The following is a 22,302-nucleotide window of genomic DNA, read 5'->3' on the forward strand; positions in this document are numbered from 1 at the left end:
CACCGACCCAGGTGGGCTAGAGATTATGGTTTCCGAGTGTACTTGTGTGTACAATATTTGTGCATGGTGACCTGTGGTGTAATGGTCATCATGATCGCTCGCAAACGAGTGAACCGGTGTTCGATCCCCAGGCACGGAGAAACTATGAGCAAGTTTCTTGACACCATTTGCCTTTGTCTACCCAGCAGTAATTGGGGACCTGGATGTTAATCAATTAGAATTAGATGATAGTGTTCTGGGTAATGGTAATCCAATGCAATTTGGCGATTTGTCAGGTCTTCTCGGACTATTCCTTGACACTGGGTTATTTAGCTCGTTGACTCAGGGTGTGGTTGTTGTGTTGTCGACAGCTTCTACACCTTAAACAAATTCACGCCTAGGTAGCCCTAGGGCCGGCCATCCTCGTACACGAGGGGCAACCATTATTATATTAATATGTATGTGTGTGTGAATGTGTGTGTATGCGTGTCTTTGCTTCTGTATATTCATGTGAGTATGTATATGCATGTTGAATACAATCTAGGAATATCAAACAGAACCCTAAAAAATGTAATCAGGAAAGAACCTGTTGATGAACTTGAAGCAAACAGACAAGTACAAACAGGCAATAGTCAATACTTGTATATTGTTTACCATGATGAGGTATAGCAGGTGAAACATGTATATGAAGCAAGTAACAAGATTACTTAGATAACAAAATGTTGTAACCGCTAGACGAAGGTTAGGATAAAAGTACCTCTGGCAGTATGTCCTTCAAGCAGATGTGAACAAAACTAAATGTAAAGTGTGTGGCCAAACATATGGCCACACACTCCGATACTACCTCCTAGACTGTGAAAGAATAACCTTTTATAGGAATAGATCCAAGCACACTGCGTATGTAATGGCACAGCACTTTATGTCTGTTGGTAAGATAACTGATATACTAAAGCTGTATCCACACTTCGCATCTAGTAGCTAATAAACTTCTGTGTACTGAGCTAAACAAATAATGTGATAGAAATACTCTGTAACACTCAACGCCATAATATCCTGACCACTGAGGTGTGATAAACATCCTTTGTGGCCTCTGCTCTGTAATCCTTCCTGCGCTACCACTCACAGGATGAGTACGGGGTGCACAATATACTAGCTGCTGTCAGTGGCAAAATTAAATAAATATTCACCACCACAGCGTCACACCATACCACCATCACAGCATCAAAACACCACAAGAGTCACACCATACTACCACCCTCATTTCACCCTCACAGCGTCACACCATACCATCACAGTGTCACGCCACACCATCCCACCACCACCACATCGTCACAGCACCACACCATCCTACCACCACCACAGCGTCACAGCACCACACCATCCGTCCATCCCAGCACCACAACCACAGCGTCACAGCACCACACCATCCGCCGATCTCACCACCACAGCGTCACAGCACCACACCATCCCACCATCACCACACCGTCACAGCACCACACCACCCTACCACCACCACAGCGTCACAGCGCCACACCATCCTACCACACCACAGTGTCACAGCACCACACCATCCGCCTATCTAACCACCACAGCGTCACAGCACCACACCATCCGCCTATCTCACCACCACAGCGTCACAGCACCACACCATCCGCCTATTCACAACCACAGCGTCACAGCACCACACCATCCGCCTATCTCACACCACAGCGTCACAGCAGCACCACACGATCCACCATCACCACAGCGTCACAGCACCACACCACCCTACCACCACCCAGCGTCACAGCACGCACTATCCTACCACCACCACAGCATCACAGCACCCACCATCCCACCATCACCACAGCGTCACAGCACCCACACCACCCTACCACCACCACAGCGTCACAGCACCACACCACCACCACCAGCGTCACAGCACCACAGCACCACCACAACCAGCGTCACAGCACCACACCACCACCACCACCACCACCACCACCACCCGTCACACACCACAACACCACCACCACCACCAGCGTCACAGCACCACACCACCACCACCAGCGTCACAGCACACACCACCACATCCCACCACCACCAGCGTCACAGCACCACACACCTCCACCACCACCGGTGACACAGCACCACACCTTCCTACCACCACCACCAGCGTCACAGCACCCACCACCACCACCAGCGTCACAGCACCACGACCACCGCCAGCGTCACAGCACCACACCATCACCACCAGCGTCACAGCACCACACCACCACCCACCACCACCAGCGTCACAGCACCACACCACCACCACCAGCGTCACAGCACCAGCGTCACCACCACCACCACCAGCGTCACAGCACCACACCACCACCACCACTGCCAGCGTCACAGCACCACACCACCACCACCACCACCACCAGCGTCACAGCACCACACCTTTATTATGACTTTCAACCTTTGCCACCTTTGCTCGGCGCTACAACTACCACACTCTGGCGGATTACTCGCTCAACGCCCCCAGACAATCCTCAGGCGATTACTGGTGGGGATTACTGGGGGAGGGAACGAGGCTGTAGGGATTACTGAGACGATACCGTGGTCACTACTGGGATTAATGCAACTGGGATTACTGGGAGAAGGTACCTTGATAAGTGACGGTTACTGGTGAAAGATCTTTTGCCAGAGATAGCGATTATTATTATTATTATTATTATTATTATTATATATAATAATAATAATAATAATAATAATAATAATAATAATAATAATAATAATAATAATAATAATAATAATAATAATAATAATAATAATAATAATAATATTAATAATAATAAAACGATAATGTTTCCTTAAGACCTTCTCCTCCCATTAAATGCTCGACAAAGTTTTGAAATTATAATTATACTTTGGAGTCATATTTTATCAAACTTCCAAACTACTCAGGTCTATTATGAACTCAAAATGATGCTTTAGTAAATAACCAAAATACAAGTTTAAATTAGTTCCTGATGAGACTGAAAACTGTGGTGCACGTAGTGGGTGGGGTGGGTGGGTGAAGTGGAGGGGTGGGTGAGTTGATTGATGGAATGGAGGGTCGGGTGGATGGTTTGATGCATTTTGCTGGGTAGGTGTGTGGGCAGGTGTGTGGGCAGGTGTGTGGGTAGGTGCGTGGGTAGCAGTGTGGATATGTGGATAAGGATGTCATTAATACGTATATCTGTGTAAGCGTGTACATGTATCTGTATATATGTGTGTATAATTGTGTAAGTGTATACCTGTATGTGCACGGTAAATGCATTTTAGTGAGTGCGTCTGTATATACGTGTGTGCACGTATGCAGGTGTCCACAAGCACACATAGATGCACACTCAACACAAGCTCCTAAGCACACAGTACAAGGACACATGAGTGTGTACACAAGGCTCTTCGACACACACATGTACAGAGTGACATGTATACACACCCTTATTTGTGTGGACAGTGTTTGCGGCCTCTAAACACTCCAAGCAACCACAGTGAGTGTGTGTGTGTGTGTGTGTGTGTGGCTCAACAAAACTATCACACTGAGTGAAAGTTGGATAAACTAGGCAGAGCGGGAGTTGGATCGATAGAGAGGAAGACACCAGATAGATGGGACATAGTTTATACAGGATGTCTCCAAATATATACTGTAAATACACTGCATTACAAATATTCTTGAAGATCGCGTGAATGTTTGTATTGTATTACAAGAGCAACATTTTCCTCACGCGTAGGAGGCCTCGCACATCAACGAATGAGGACACTGTTGCTCTTGTAATACAATACAAACATTCACGCGATCTTCAAGAAAATTTGATATGCAATTTGTATACATTTTTCTGAAGCACTCTTGTGTGTGTGTGTGTGTGTGTGTGTGTGTGTGTGTGTGTGTGTGTGTGTGTGTGTGGTTAGCATGCTCACCTCGCAAGAGAGTGGAACCTTGTTCGATCCCCGGGCAGCGTAAAACATTGGGCAGGTTTGTTTTACGCCATTTGCCACTGTCTACCCAGCAATAATTGGGGACCTGGATGTTAATCGATTTATGGATCGTGTTCCGGGGTAATGGTAAGCCAGTGCAGTTGGGGAATTGTCCGGTCTTCTTGGATTATATTTTGGCATACAAACAAACACAGTAATATACACACACAGAGAGGCGCACATAAACAAAACTTAATAAGCAAAAGTAGAAAACGATATTAATAAAAAAACCGAAAAGACATAACTGAAAACATAAAGATTAAAAATGCAAATACATAAATACATTAATATTAAAACAAATACAAAGAAAGTAGAGAGAGAGAGAGAGAGAGAGAGAGAGAGAGAGAGAGAGAGAGAGAGAGACATGAACAGTACTCTAAATACAACGAAAGAATAAAATTAGAAGCTACAAGAATAACGTAACTGACAGCAAACAACTGGGATAAAGAGAATACAGAGAATACGAGATAAAGCAATAAAGAGGAGATGCCGAAGTGAAAGAAATAAGGAGACTAAGAATGGATTATATTGAGAGAATGGGAAGTGAGAGATTGATAAGAGTGATACATAACACAGACGTGGATAAAAGAGGAAGAGAGAGACGGAGAGATGAAAAAGAGGGTGACGGATATCCAGGAAGCAGTAGTGTGTGTGTGTGTGTGTGTGTGTGTGTGAAGAATATGGAAGTCAGACGATGGTGATACTAACTTGTGTGTGGCGACGGAGTTAACCAGATCTGAGGTAGTGTTGTGGTAGAGCAGTACTATAGTGGATGTTGTGGTAGAGCAGTACTATAGTGGTTGTTGTGGTAGAGCAGTACTATAGTGGTTGTTGTGGTAGAGCAGTACAATAGTGGATGTTGTGGTAGAGCAGTACTATAGTGGTTGTTGTGGTAGAGCAGTACTATAGTGGTTGTTGTGGTAGAGCAGTACTATAGTGGTTGTTGTGGTAGAGCAGTACTATAGTGGTTGTTGTGGTAGAGCAGTACTATAGTGGTTGTTGTGGTAGAGCAGTACTATAGTGGTTGTTGTGGTAGAGCAGTACTATAGTGGTTGTTGTGGTAGAGCAGTACTATAGTGGTTGTTGTAGAGCAGTACTATAGTGGTTGTTGTGGTAGAGCAATTACTATAGTGGTTGTTGTGGTAGAGCAGTACTATAGTGGTTGTTGTGGTAGAGCAGTACTATAGTGGTTGTTGTGGTAGAGCAGTACTATAGTATAACACGTAAATTACAGCAATAACAATGAATGAATGAAAAACTATCACGGGAAAAAGGTAGGTGTGTGTGTGTGTGTGTGTGTGTGTGTGCGCGCTCTCTTGTTTTCGACCACACAGCGCTATAGGAAAGAGACCAAACACGCGAACCTTGAAAGACGAAGAGAAGAGGAGAGAGGAGGAGGAGGAGGAGGAGGAGGAGGAGGAGGAGGAGGAGAGGAGAGGAAGAGGAAGAGGAGGAGGAGGTAACGAGTGTGGTGTATGTAAGGTTAAGTGACCTGTGTAAACTGAGTATTGGTGTGACATATAACACAACTACCACTACGATCATCACAATAATTAATAACACCACCAGTACGACCACCACAAGTACTACCACTACGGCCTCTCTCTCTCTCTCTCTCTCTCTCTCTCTCTCTCTCTCTCTCTCTCTCTCTCTCTCGCACACACACACTCACACATCTACCATGATTACCATACTTAACCTGAACACAAACCGCCACCATAATAGTCGTCAGCATCAGAAAGGTTATGTCGAGGTACCATGATTTTGACACTACCATAACTGACTCCTGCCGTTTGATGATGGCAGGATTATAACACTACCATGATGGCAGTAACCATGATTAGAATAAGAATCAGGAAACGTATAAAAAAAAGGTTTATTTACATAGCAATGCTACCATTAACCTCGCCACCATTTTGACACCATTTTAACAACGCCACCATTCTGATAACGGCACCATCCTGACAACGCCATCATTCTGACGACGCCACCATTCTGACAACGCCACCATTCTCACAACGCCACCATTCTCACAACGCCACCATTCTCACAACGCCACCATTCTCACAACGCTCACAACGCCACCATTCTCACAACGCCACCATCCTGACAACGCAATCTCACAACGCCACCATTCTCACAACGCCACCATTCTCACAACGCCACCATTCTCACAACGCCACCATTCTCACAACGCCACCATTCTAACAACGCCACCATTCTCACAACGCCACCATTCTCACAACGTCACCATTTTCACAACGCCACCATTCTCACAACGCCACCATTCTCACAACGTCATCATTTTCACAACGCCACCATTCTAATAACGCCACCATTCTGACAACGCCACAATTCTCACAACGCCACCATTCTGACAACGCCACCATTCTCACAACGCCACCATTCTGACAACGCCACCATTCTCACAACGCCACCATTCTGACAACGCCACCATTCTCACAACGCCACCATTCTCACAACGTCACCATTTTCACAACGCCACCATTCTAACAACGCCACCATTCTGACAACGCCACCATTCTCACAACGCCACCATTCTGACAACGCCACCATTCTGACAACGCCACCATTCTGACAACGCCACCATTCTCACAACGCCACCATTCTCACAACGCCACCATTCTCACAACGCCACCATTCTCACAACGCCACCATTCTGACAACGCTACCATTCTGACAACGCCACCATTCTCACAACGCCACCATTCTCACAACGCCACCATTCTCACAACGTCACCATTCTCACAACGCCACCATTCTCACAACGCCACCACTCACAACGCCACCATTCTGACAACGCCACCATTCTGACAACGCCACCATTCTCACAACGCCACCATTCTGACAACGCCACCATTCTCACAACGCCACCATTCTCACAACGCCACCATTCTGACAACGCCACCATTCTGACAACGCCACCATTCCACCATTCTGACAACGCCACCATTCTCACAACGCCACCATTCTCACAACACCACCATTCTCACAGCGTCACCATTCTCACAACGCCACCATTCTCACAACGCCACCATTCTGACAACGCCACCATTCTGACAACGCCACCATTCTCATTCTCACAACGCCACCATTCTCACAACGCCACCATTCTCACAACGCCACCATTCTGACAACGCCACCATTCTGACAACGCCACCATTCTGACAACGCCACCATTCTCACAACGCCACCATTCTCACAACGCCACCATTCTCACAACGCCACCATTCTCACAACGCCACCATTCTCACAACGCCACGCTACCATTCTGACAACGCCACCATTCTGACAACGCCACCATTCTCACACGCCACCACACAACGCCACCATTCTCACAACGTCACCATTCTCACAACGCCACCATTCTCACAACGCCACCATTCTGACAACGCCATTCTGACAACCATTCTGACAACGCCACCATTCTCAACGCCACCATTCTCACGCCACCATTCTCACAACGCCACCATTCTCACAACGCCACCATTTTAACAACGCCACCATTCTGATAACGGCACCATCCTGACAACGCCATCATTCTGACGACGCCACCATTCTGACAACGCCACCATTCTCACAACGCCACCATTCTCACAACGCCACCATTCTCACAACGCCACCATTCTCACAACGCTACCATACAGACAGCTACAGTATCATAGTTAGAATCAAGAGCACATGTGTAGTTCAGTATGGGTAGCAAACACTGGTACCATGACGACAACGACCTCGACTAGTACAGGTAGCAGCAGCTTTTTTGGTTGCTTGAATAATGACCATAATTATGCCTCCCCCTCCCTTCCCCTTTCTCCCCCTCCCTTCCCCTTTGTCCCCCTCCCTTCCCCTCCTCCCTTTCCCCCTCGAAGACAGAGATTTTTGTTTTATAATTTGCGTTTGTTTGTTGTTTATTTATTTGTTATTTTCTTATTTATTTGTCTGTTTGTTTTATTCTTTCTGCGTGTGTTGATGTACAGTTACGGAGCAAATTCTACCACCCAAGCTTATTTCACCTTAATATTAACCACCCTTACGGTAAACAAGTACAACCTAACCTAACATACACCTAACCTAAACCTATTCTAACTTACCTTAACCTAACTTAAACTAACCTAACCTAACCTAACTTACCCTAACCTAACCTAACCTAAACCTATTCTAACTTACCTTAACCTAACTTAAACTAACCTAACCTAACCTAACTTACCCTAACCTAACCTAACCTAACCTAACCTAACCTAACCTATTCTAACTTACCTTAACCTAACTTAAACTAACCTACCCTAACCTAACTTACCCTAACCTAACCTAATCTACCCTAAACAACCCTCACCCCCCCCCCCAAGGAGCCTTCAGGCGATTAGGTTAGATATCAGCTGAAATAAACTGGGATAGGGAGCGAATTTTAAGGTCATCTGATAACTTAGATTTTTTTTTCTTTATGACATTTGACAGAGAGAAAAGCCTTGTTAATAAACCCCCAAAAATAATTCTTACAGTTTGTCTATTTTTATTTGAGCTTTTGAGAGATTATAACAGTGATACCATACGTCTGTCCGTCCGTCCGTCCGTCATTGTCAATTTGTTTTGGGGTTGATAACTTGACACAGAGTTCATTGATTCATCTTAAATTTAGTGGTAGAGTGAATTAGGCCAAGTTGTTGTACCAGATCGTTGGTTCCGGTGCTAGACCAGGTAATCTTATAGATACGGCCATTTCTACCAGTCGAGGACATACTGCACACTAGTTCCAGATACGGACGGTCCCATGATTGGATTTTCTCGCCAGCTATTTCTGTACAGGTTGGTCAATTTTGACACAACTCTACACAAAGACAGTTTTTGGCAACCTCCACTAACTCATTCTGGCTAGATTAATATTTGTTATTTTGTTGGTGTTACAATTGTGAAATATCACCAATAACAGGTGTAGAAATATTGCATGCACTCCTGAATATTGGCTTCTCGATCACACACACACACACACACACACACACACACACACACACACACACACACACTTTCTGTTATCAACACAGCCATTGCACTATGGCTGCCCACCAACCTGGTCTCATGGCTCACTGATTTCTTGAGTGGACGTCGCCAGGCAGTGAGGTATCAGGGCTCGGTCTCCACATTCCAACACCTCACCTGCGGTGTTCCCCAGGGGACCAAGATGAGACCACTGTGCTTCCTCATCCTGATCAACAACGCTCTATCGGACACTCCTCACAGGTGGAAGTACGTGGATGACTGCACTGTGGGGATTTCAGTGGACAACACCGCACCAGACTACTCATTGCTACAAGGCACCCTGGACAGGCTACAGGCATGGACTACGGAGAACAAGGTCACCATCAACCACACCAAAACCGTAGTCATGCACATCAATACCGCCACCACTCCAGTGCAAGCCCCAGCAGTCACAGTGGGTGCCCATCCTCTCCAGCTGGTGCAGTCTGATAAACTCCTGGGTGTAACTATAGACAACAAACTGGACTGGAAGGCCCATGTAAATAACACAGTCAAGGCAGCCTCGTACCGTCTCTACATGCTATGAAGACTTAGGTCACTTGGGACACCCACGCCAGAGCTGAGGACCATCTACAACGCCTTTATTCTCCCCAAACTAACGTATGCGTCACCAGCCTGGTCGTCTTCTCTCAACTCCACCCAACAACGTCAGCTAGAGAAGGTACAGAAAAGGGCCTGCAGAATCATGCTCGGGGCAGAATACTCGGGCTACATCAACGCTTTCTCCACCCTGGAAATGCCATCCCTCAGTGACCTCCACCACCAAGCACTGGAAAGGTTTGGCAGCCAACTAATGCACCACCCTCGTCATCACCACCTCCTGCCACAGGCAGCCCCCCACCCACCTCGCGCAGTCCGCCACTACAACAAAATTCAGCCCATAAGAGCCCGCACCGATAGATATAAGAATAGCACCATCCCATCTATTGTTAAAATAATAAACAACTCCTGATTTATGTACAGTACAGCCCTATAAATGTATTCAATGCATATTATATCATTATGTCTAAATCAAATGCAAGTCTGTATATATTTTCAGCCACACACACACACCTTGGGTTACTCAGGCTAGTGACACTGGGAATTTGTAAACAATAACAGATTTGTTTAATAAGATTGTTAGTCTCTCTCTCTCTCTCTTCTCCCTCATTTTTTGACCTCTCCCGTTAACGTTTATCTTTCTCCCTCTTTATCTTCTCTCTTCAGTGTCTTTCTTTCTCTCTCCTTTCTTCATCTTTCCCCTTTCTCTCTTACTTTTCCTTCTTCCCCTCTCCCTCTTCTTTCTCCTTTTACCCCTCCCTCTCTTCCTCTTATCTTATCATCCTTACTACTCTTCCTTTTTTTCTCTCTCCTCCTCACATTCTTCCCACCTCTCCCTTCCCCCTTCTCTCTTGTACTCTCCTTCCGTCATTCCTCCCCACCCTTCCTCTTCCTACCCACACTCCTCTCATCTCATCCTCCTCGTCTCCCCCGCCCCCCTCTCACCTCCAGCACCTCTGAATCACACTAACTACCGGCTGACTATACAGACACCCAGTCATTTACACCTTAATGATCCAGCCAGGTACTTTGTTGCCATTAACACAACACTGCCTTGTGTGTGTGTGTGTGTGTGTGTGTGTGTGTGTGTGAAAAATGACCTTCTGTTAAAAAATTCTTAACTCTAAAACACACAACTCTTAGGCAGAAAAATGTATCCTTAAATATTTTTAGATATAATCAGTACAGAAAAACCTAAAGCAAAAAAACAAAAAAAAACCACGCAAAAAAAACACAATCTCACTGAAACAAGGACCGCTGTTATAAAAGACAACATTTTTTTTTTCGGAATAAAAGTTAAAAAACACAAAAAACAGGAAAATTCTTGTTTATAAAATTCTTACGTTTACTGCTCAGGCGTGTATGAACCAAATCCACCAAACACTCCGGCGGTTCTCAAACGGAAATCAAATGAGAACTAAGGTGTATATAACCGCCTTAAGGTAATATAACACCAATGTTCTTTTTTTTAACTACACTGTAAAATATTTTCTAATACAATTTTCAGTAAACAAGTTGAGAATTTATCCCGTAAGAAAGTGTGTGTACAGCGTCCTGGCTATAGTGTTAGAGGCTATACAGACACCCAGTCATGTATACCTTAATGATGCAGCCTGGTAGTTTGTTGCTATTAACACAACACTGCCTCGTATGTGTGTGTGTGTGTGTGTGTGTGTGTGTGTGTAGAACGTTTAGCTATACTGTTACTTACCACACGTCCAATTCGCCCGACGCTGCACAGTAAACCCTGAAAAAGAGATGCTATTGTCAGTCTCTGGTTAGGTTAGGTTAGGTTAGGTTAGGTTAAGATGCAATAGATTAGCTTACAGTAAGATTTTTGTCACGTGGGTGTGTGTGTGTGGCACGAATGACGTCACGGCCGGGCACCTTGATATGCCCAGCTGTACCTCGCGGACGTCCATGCCAAGTGCCCACACATAGCTTACAGTCTGGGCAACCATTAGACGTTTGTATGTTTGTAAAATACGATAATATACACCTAAATACATACACACGAATATACATACATACATACATACACTCATACGTACATACATATCCCCTCATACAAACAAGGTGATGCATGCATCATTTACCTGGATCAAATAACAATGCGTATCACATCCCCGCTGAGACTAAACGTACCACAAGTTAAAAAAAAGAAGTCAATTGTTAGCTGAAAACAGGAGTAAGTTGGCCAGTCTCTCTCTCTCTCTCTCTCTCTCTCTCTCTCTCTCTCTCTCTCTCTCTCTCTCTTTGTTTGTTTCTTTATTTTCCTCTATGTAAGTTGCAGTCCACTTATACAGCTCTCATACAAACACTCAATACACACACATACACACATAATAATAAAATATAATGGTTGCCCCTCGTGTAACGAGGATGGCCGGCCCAAGGGCCACCTAGGCGTGAATTTGTTAAGGTGTAGAAGCTGTTACCAACACAACAACCACACCCTAAGTTAACGAGCTGAGTGACCCAGTGTCCAAGAATAGTCTGAGAAGACCGGACAACTCGCCGACTACACTGGCTAACCATTACCCCGGAATACGACCCGCAAATCGATTGACATCCAGGTCCCCAATTATTGCTGGGTAGACTGAGGCAAATGGCGTAAAGAAACTTACCCATAGTTTCACCCTGCCCGGGGATAGAATCAGGTCCGCTCGCTTGCGAGGCGAGCATGCTGACCATTACACCACAGGTCGCCACACATACATACATACATACCAGATGCACGTAAGACATCCACCAATCACAGCCTGGTATTCCAAACTACAAATAATATGTAAGAATAGAAGCGTGGGTCACTCAGTTGTCATTCTGGTCATTAAGAGGTACTAAGGGTCTCTAAGGGGTCATTAAGGGGTACTAAGGGTCTTTAAGGGACCATTAAGGGGTACTAAGGTTATCTAAGGGGTCATTAAGAAGCATTAAAGGTCTCTAAGGGGCCCTTAAGGGGTACTAAGGGTATATAAGGGGTCATTAAGGAGTACTAAAGGTCTCTAAGAGGCCATTAAGGAGTACTAAGGATATATAAGGGGTCATTAAGGAGTACTAAAGGTTTATAAGGGTCATTAAGAGGTACTAAGGGTATCTAAGGGGTCATTAAGGGGTACTAATAGTCTCTAAGGGATAATAAAAGTATCTAAGGGGTCATTGATGATTTTTAAGAGACCATTAAGGGGTTCTAAGGGACTCTATGGCATCATTAAGGATATCTAAGGGGTCATTAATGGGCACTAAGGGTCTCTAATGGGTCATTAGGGGGTACTAAGGGTCTCTAAGGGGTCATTAAGGTACTAAGGGTCTTTAAGGGGTCATTAAAGGATTCTAAGGGTCTCTAAGGGGGTACTAAGTGTCTCTAATGGGCCATTAAGAGGTACTAAGTGTCTCTAAGGGACCATTAAGGGGTACTAAGGATCTCTAATGGGTCATTAAGGGATAGTAAGGGTCTCTAAGGGCTCATTAAGAGGTATTAAGGGGTCATTAAGGTACTAAGGATCTTTAATGGGCCATTAAAGGGTACTAAGGGTCTCTAAAGGGTCATTGGAGGATACTAAGTGTCTCTAAGGGGTCATTAAGGTACTAAGGGTCTTTAAGGGGGTTACTAAGGGCGAAGGCAAGGGTTAAAATAGGGCGGTGAGGAGGTGTGCCGTCAAGGGTGAGATTGAGGAAGTAATTAAGGCAGTTATGGCCCTTGAGGTAGTGTGGCCCCAGGTTAATGGTGCCAACATGCCTCGGAGGAGGAAGGGAGGATGGGGCAGGGGGGGAGGAGGAAGGAGGAAGGAGAAGGTAAAAGGAAAAAGGAAAAAGGAATAGAGGGACAAGGGGATGGAAGGAGGGAAGGGAAGGAAGGGGAGGAGGGAGGGAGGGAGAAAAGGAAGGGAAAAAGAATGGAGGGAAAGAAGGAGAAGGAGAGACGAGGAAAGAAAAAGGGAAATAACTAATCGGAAAGAGGTAAAGAAGGATGGGAGGTGGGGGGGGGCGCTATAAAGGAGAAGGGGAGGGAACAGAGGGAGGGAAAGTAGGGAGACAGATTGCTGTAGTGAAATGAAACTCTCTCTCTCTCATACAAACGTACATGACTGTGGATTTCTACACTTGCATACTCAGAGTGCACACACACTCAGCACGAAGATATACATATAGCGACCAGTTACTTAGTCAGTCAGTCATTCAGTCAGTTATTTGGTTAGTCAATCAGCTATAAAAAAAATAGTTAGTCATTTAGTTTGTCAGTCTGTCAGTGTTTTTTTTTTTTTACGGGAATTAGCCCACCAGGGCACAGGTGGAACGACCCACAACGGGGCCTAGGGGTGATAAAAATAAGAACAGAAAGAAATTAAAAATAGAAAAGGAAAAGGTTATATTAATCTACACAGCGAAGATGCCGGAAAACCATCTTTTTAAACTGAGACAGATTGTATAAGTATGGAAACACAGAAGAAGGCAGAACATTCCACAGTTTGGCTGTGTGAGGAAAGAAGGATGTACTATAACAGGTTATTCTCGTGTGACAGACATCCACAGAGAAACGGTGGGCACCGCGGGCAAGACGTGTGTTACGAGCCCACGGCCTTGCCGGTGGTACACAGGATGCTGAATCCACTGAACATTGCCCGTTAAAGTACCTGTAAAAGAGAGAGAGTGAAGCAACATTGAGTCGAAGAGAAAGGGAAGAAAAATTATTAACTATAGGAGGAGAGTTAATAAGACGAAATGCCTTTGATTCCACCCTATCTAACGGTTGGACAGAAGAAGAGCCGCCCCAGTTAGTCATTTAGTTAGCCAGTTTGTCAGTTATTTAGTTAGTCATTTAGTTAGTGGGTCCCATAGGCATGACTGCCCGTTATGGACAGTGTGGATACAACACACAGTATTTTACTTGTACAGTAGTTAATATTTTTTTTACTTTATTTACTCGTGGTTTTCCTCTATTTTTTGTGTTACTGGTTGAATAAGTGAACTTTTATTGATGTTTGGTGTTTTAAAGTATTTGCATTTGGACCATTTTATGTAAAATTTTTGTGTAAACTCTGTAATCATAATTTGTGGTCAATAAAATATCTATCTATCTATACTACGTCTTCAGTACACAAGGAGGCAGCATGGCCGGTACTGCACTCGACCGCCTTCACTTCCCCAAGTTGTAAACTTAGGTACCCATTTACAGCTGGGTGAACTGTGAGCTCCCGGGAATCGAACCACCCACCCCTGGAACAGCTAGGTAAGGTTAAATTAGGTTAGGTTAGATTAGATTAGGTTAGGTTAGGTTAGGTTAGGTTAGGTTACTCTTTAAGGTGAAATAAGCTGAGGTGGAGATTTTTCAGGTGATCCGATTATATTTATGAGAAAAAATAGTAAATCAATTAAGATGTTTTAAATTACGTGTAGAAATATACCACATAACAATAACAGTGTCTAAAATAATAGTCCGGATAAAACACACAAAGAACAACTAATTAACTAAAGGAAAAACAAACACAAACAAAACACAAGCACGTAAACATCTACGTCTTCACCTATAAAAACGACCAATTAAGATAGACAAAAACACGCAATAAAACAAACACACAGGACAGATATTTAGATAAGGATTTTTTTTACTCCAACTAAGTACAACGACTGTGACTGGTTTAACACACACACACACACACACACACACACACACACACACACACACACACTCACAGTTTCAATATAAAAAAATGGAAATTCTTCGTCTTTCTGCACCTGGACCACTGTAATATTAATATTTGAGTATTTAATTAATTAATGTATAGTGTACATAATGTAAATGGAGGACACGTAAATACTGTAAATGACGTATATTTAAATAATGTACGTGCTGGTATATGCTTTAAATAATGTAAATAGTGCACAGCGTAAAATAAACACAAATATAAACGGATTTGTTTTTAATACTTCAAGGATTTTTTATGAACGTAAATTATTCATATTTTTTCATGTGTCACTAAAGACGAGGAGTGAAGGTCGCGGGGGTGATAAATCTTGACGTGTATGTTGGGGGGAGGCAGGGCGCCGTGGTTGTATTACTCTCCGCTACACCTGTACCAAAGTTCAACCCCACAGTAATAAAATATTTGTTTAAGTCCAGCCGACCACACACAGTGTACCACAGTCACACCACACACACACAGTGTACCAGTCACACCACACACCCAGTGTGCCAGAGTCACGCTACACATACAGTGTACCACAGTCACACCACTCACACACACACACACAGTGTACCAGTCACACCACACACACACACACACACACACACACACACACACACACACACACACACACACACACACACAGTGTTCCAGAGTCACGTTACACATACAGTGTACCAGAGTCACACACACACACACACACACACACAGTGTTCCAGTCACACCACACACACACAGTGTACCAGTCACACACACACCCAGTGTGCCAGAGTCACACACATACAGTGTGCCACAGTCACACCACTCACACACACACACACACACACACACACACACACACACACACACACACAGTGTTCTAGAGTCACGCTACACATACAGTGTACCACAGTCACACCACTCTCACACACACACACACACAGCGTTCAGTCACACACACACACACAGTGTTCCAGTCACACCACACACAGTGTTCCAGTCACACCACACACACACAGTGTTCTAGTCACACACACAGTGTTCTAGTCACACACACATTCAGTGTTCCAGTCACACACACACAGTGTTCCAGTCACACACACACAGTGTTCCAGTCACACCACACACAGTGTCAGTGTTCAGTCACACCACACACACAGTGTTCCAGTCACACCACACACAGTGTTCCAGTCACACCACACACAGTGTTCCAGTCACACCACACACAGTGTTCCAGTCACACACACACAGTGTTCTAGTCACACACACACAGTGTTCCAGTCACACCACACACAGTGTTCCAGTCACACACAGTAGTCTAGTTCCAGGTCACACCACACACACACAGTGTTCCAGTCACACCACACACAGCACAGTGCTCTAGTCACACCACAGACACAGTGTTCCAGTCACACCACACACACAGTGTTCCAGTCACACCACACAGTGCTCTGGTCACACACACACACATAGTGTTCCAGTCACACCACACACACAGTTCAGTCACACCACACACAGTGTTATAGTCACACCACACACACAGTGTTTCATTCACACCACACACAGTGTTCTAGTCACATCACACACACAGTGTTCCAGTCACACCACACACACAGTGTTCCAGTCACACCACACACAGTGTTCCAGTCACATCACACACAGTGTTCTGAGTCACACCACACACAGTGTTCTAGTCACACCACACACACACACACACAGTGTTCCAGTCACACCACACACACAGTGTTCCAGTCACACCACACACAGTGTTCTAGACACACAACACACACAGTGTTCCAGTCACACCACACACAGTGTTCTAGTCACACCACACACACAGTGTTACAGTCACACCATACACACACGGTCACACCACACACACACACAGTGTACCACAGTCACGCTACACGCAGTGTACCAGTCACACACACACACACAGTGTGCCAGTCACACCACAAACACACAGTACCACAGTCACACCATACACACACAGTGTGCCAGTCACACCACACACACAGTGTACCACAGTCACGCACACACACACACAGTGCCAGTCACACCACACACACACAGTGTACCAGTCATACCACACACACAGTGTTGCCAGTCACACCATACACCCCGTGTACCACAGTCGCCACACAAACACCGTGCCAGTCACACCACACACACAGTGTACCACAGTCACGCTACACACACACACAGTGTACCAGTCACACCACACACACAGTGTACCACAGTCATACTACACACACACAGTGCCAGTCACACCACACACACAGTGTACCACAGTCACGCTAAGCTCACACAGTGTTCCAGTCACACCACACACACACAGTGTACCACAGTCACGCTACACACACAGTGTACCAGTCACACCACACACACAGTGCCACAGTCACACCACACACACAGTGTGTCACACACACACACAGTGTACCACAGTCACACCTACATACACAGTGTACCACAGTCACGCACACACACACAGTGCACCAGTCACACACCACACACACACACACACAGTGCCACACAGTCACGCTACACACACAGTGTACCAGTCACACACACACACACAGTGTACCACACAGTCAGTCACACACACACACACAGTGTACCACAGTCACGCTACACACACACAGTGTACCAGTCTCACCACACACACAGTGTACTACAGTCACGCTACACACACACAGTGTACCAGTCACACCACACACACAGTGTACCACAGTCACGCTACACACACACAGTGTACCACAGTCACGCTACACACACAGTGTACCAGTCACACCACACACACACACAGAGTACAAAGGCCACACCTAGGCGTGAATTTGTTTAAGGTGTAGAAGCTGTTGCCAACACATCAACCACACCCTAAGTTAACGAGCTGAGTTAACTTAGGACTTAGGGTGTCAAGGAATAGTCCGAGAAGACCGGACAACTCGCCAACTGCATTGGCTAACCATTACCCCGGAACACGATCCGCAAATCGATTAATATCCAGGTCCCCAATTACTGCTGGGTAGACAGAGGCGTAAAGAAACTTGCCATAGTTTCACTCTGCCCGGGAATAGAACCCGGGTCCACTTGCTTGCGTGGCGAGCAAGCTGACCATTACACCACAGGGCTTCCCTGACACACAAAGTGTACCAGTCACACCACGCGCACAGTGTACCACAGTCACGCTACACAGTGTGCCAAACATCGCCGCGGGACACAGGTGATGGCTTATGTAAATACCACACCATGACGTCACTGTTTTCTCTTGACAAAATTAACTGAGGTTATAGAATATAATATTAGGAGTGATATAACGCGTCATCAAGGTGGAGTTTGGGGGGTGTTGATCCAGCGGTCGCGCCTCCTCCAATGGTGGAACCCCCTTATTAAAAACACGTCTGTTTTTCAGTTTGTTAGCTAGGCACGGCCACCGCTAGATCAACCCCCCCAAACTCCACCTAGTTTATTATACGAAGTGTTTAACGCTATGGCATGGCAACGTTATCGTCCAGGTGTTTGAGAACCCATTTTTGGGGGTTAGCCCACCCAGGCACAGGTCACCGGGTCGTCACATCAGGGCCCGGAAGGTGAAAATAAAATAACTAAATAAATTGAACCATAAGTAGATATAGAAATGGAAAAAAAATAAAACAGGTCAAGAGTGAGGAACGATATATATGTTGTTGTCAACTGTGTGTAATTGAGGCAGAAAGTCAGTTAGATCTGCAACATGGGACTTGGTCACAATTTTTGTGATGCCATATGGTAGCAGGGTTAAGTACGCCAGGTAAATACATGCGTTCTCAAACCATTAGTTAGGGGGAAATAGAACCTACGAAGCTTTCAGAACCCAAATTTGTAACTTGACTTCAGTTAAAGGAGGAAACTTAACGAGGGACTCTCTTGATATGGTCGACGATGACCCACCAAAATACTCCTCCCGTACAACACCACAACACCCACCGAGACACTGCTCCCGTACAACACCACAACACCCACCGAGACACTGCTCCCGTACAACACCACAACACCCACCGAGACACTGCTCCTGTACAACACCACAACACCCACCGAGACACTGCTCCCGTACAACACCACAACACCCACTGAGACACTGCTCCCATACAACACCACAACACCCACCTGAGACACTGCTCCTATACAACACCACAACACCCACCAGGACTGCTCCCGTACAACACCACAACACCCACCAAGGACACTGCTCCGTACAACACCACAACACCCACCAGAGACACTGCTCCCGTACAACACCACAACACCCACCGAGACACTGCTCCCGTACAACACCACAACACCCACCGAGACACTGCTCCCCGTACAACACCACAACACCCACCGAGACACTGCTCCTGCTTACAACACCACAACACCCACCGAGAACCTGCTCCCGTACAACTACAACACCCACCAAGACCTGCTCCTGTACAACACCACAACACCCACCAAGACACTGCTCCCCGTACCATACCCACCAAGACACTGCTCTGTACAACACCACAACACCCACCAAAGACCTGCTCCCGTACAACACCACAACACCCACCAAGACACTGCTCCTGTACAACACCACAACACCCACCAAGACACTGCTCCTGTACAACACCACAACACCCACCAAGACACTGCTCCTGTACAACACCACAACACCCACCAAGACACTGCTCCTGTACAACACCACAACACCCACCAAGACACTGCTCCTGTACAACACCACAACACCCACCGAGACACTGCTCCTGTACAACACCACAACACCCTCACAATAAACAGTGACTCACTTAGTACGTGGTCGACGGCTCCGCTTCTTAAATATTAGATAGGATCAATATACCTGTCTCCGTGGGTGTCTTTTGTGTGTTCTCGCCGCCTCATTAACTTTACCTGTGATTTTAACGTAGATATAAGGTACCGAGTACATAAAGAGTACAGTAATTTAGAACCCAACTTCTGTAATGTAAAGGCCATCTTTTCAAACAATACAACAAAGTGTGTAATAATAATAATAATAATTAACGGTTTATCGAAAACGTCGGCAGCCTGAAGGCTGAAAATATACATTGGACAAAAATGACTTATTACATACAAAGACATGGGGTAGGTGGGTCGTTTATCAAAAGCTTTCATTGCTGAAAGGAGAAGGAACAATGATTGAACATATAAATTATTATAGTTTACAGTTGATGGCCCGGGCATGGGCTGGTCATGGAGACACCGGGTGGTGTAGTAACTCGTCCTCGGGTGTTGATATGAAGGGCCTGACGTGGTCATGGAGACACCAGGTGGTGTGGTGTTCACGTGGTGTAGTAACTTGTCCTCGGGTGTTGATATGAAGGACCTCACGTGGTCATGGAGACACTGGGTGGTGTGGTGTTCACGTGGTGCAGTAACTCGTCCTCGGGTGTTGATATGAAGGATCTCACGTGGTCATGGGGACACCGTGTGGTGTGGGGTGGTGTCATAGTACTTCGCCCTGCTGGGTAGTGTTATGTTATCTCGTAGTCAGGTGCATAGTCGGCCGGCCCTCTGTTGTTCCCATGGTGGCCAGAAGATGGTGGTCGGTTCCCAGGGGTGTTTATCTCACTGGTGGGTCACGGCTCTCACTGGTACTGTCTAGTGCTGAATTCACTGGCTTAAACACTGTTCATCAATGTTCAAAATTGGTCCCACTTCTTTCCGAAACGAAATTGTCACTTTTGTTTATGTTGACATCCCGGTGGTGAGGATGGGTCGGGTAGAGAGACTTGGGGAATGGGCCGAACATTGGCCAAGGGGGGCCGCTGCTCACAGGAGCAGCGCCTGAATAGGTCTCGACCCTACGGTGGTCAAGGATGAAGTGTGTGTGTGTGTGTGTGTGGGGGGGTGTGCACAAAGGGTGGTGTAATGCGTCTAGTGTGGCAGCATAATGTTAGTGCTAAGGTGCAAGCACTATCAGCTACCGCCGCTGGCTAACCCTCGTGGCGAACAAGGAAGCAAATTGCATAAGTTCTCCCCTGCCAGTACACAGCCTCTTCACCATCAAGACTCCTGCTGTGCCTCCTCGTGGCAACACACAGTAACTGGGTGCCTCGTGGGCCCAGGCTATACCACCTGGGGATCTCGGAGCAGCAATGGGCCCCAGAGGGACGGCGCATAGGTCCATTGGCATGTGGGCACGTCCTGGCGCCTACCAACCACTGCCCCGCTGCCTTGCGGATTAACTTTGATAGGTATAATAAGGCTACGGCAATGAAAAATCTGTGATGGAGCCTCGCAGCAGGCAGACACGCTTACAGAGCTCCATTAAGACCCTAACGGCGGTGTATAGGACAGAAGAGGTGACCACCATGGGAACCCAACGACTCCACCGGAGGATGAAGGCACTGCAAGATGGGCTATCGACAGTCCATTGCAACTCTCCCTCTCCCCAGTCGTTGCAACACTTGCACCACTGGATCAGGAAAAGGGAGAGACAAAATGTGTAGTTGCAGCCTGAGCTCCTGCCTCACTACATAAATCAACTCACATGCTGCCGTCATCCAGCTCATCACATTTCTCATCATCATCAAAACCCCTTTACCCCCTAAAGTCCTATGGTGACGGACGAGTGAGGACGGGGACAGGCAGAGATGACGGCCGGGAGTCTCTAGTCACAAACTCTGCACATGGGCGGCATAGATAAGATGGTTGTTTATGCACTGGGATCTAGGCAACAGTGCAATCCGGTCCTGTCTGTGGGACTGAACAGTCCTTTCGAGGAGCCACTTTACTCACCCCACATGGGGAGCAGGCTAGAAAAGGTGCCCTAAATATAGCCTGCCTAAAGAACCAACCTGACTGGGCATCTGCACTCAGTAAGGTCATCCTTATGCAATCAAAAACACAATCAGAATCACAGATCCAAACAGAAACAAACTATCAACCTCTTATGGTCGCTGCATTGAATGTCAGGACCCTTCTGGATCCTGACACAAATGTGCGTCCTGAAAGAAGAACCGCCCTTGTGGCAAAAGAGGTGGCTAGGTATAACATCGACATAACAGCCATTAGTGAGTCCTGGCTCCCAGACGAGGGTCGA

At 46.1% G+C, this 22,302-nt stretch overlaps 1 protein-coding gene across 2 annotated transcripts in view; it reads right to left on the reverse strand.

The window, feature by feature from the left end:
• Positions 1-22,302, reverse strand: part of LOC121871516 (hexosaminidase D-like) — a 273,277-nt gene that overhangs the window by 200,957 nt on the left and 50,018 nt on the right. For both annotated transcript variants that reach the window (XM_042373924.1, XM_042373923.1), the window contains exon 2: positions 11,270-11,305. The gene's annotated coding sequence lies outside the window, so the exon portion shown is untranslated. The remainder of the gene's footprint in view (positions 1-11,269; positions 11,306-22,302) is intronic.

The sequence above is a fragment of the Homarus americanus genome, unplaced genomic scaffold (assembly GCF_018991925.1).
Source record: "Homarus americanus isolate GMGI-L3 unplaced genomic scaffold, GMGI_Hamer_2.0 scaffold45698, whole genome shotgun sequence".
NCBI classification, from domain to species: Eukaryota; Metazoa; Arthropoda; class Malacostraca; order Decapoda; family Nephropidae; genus Homarus; species Homarus americanus.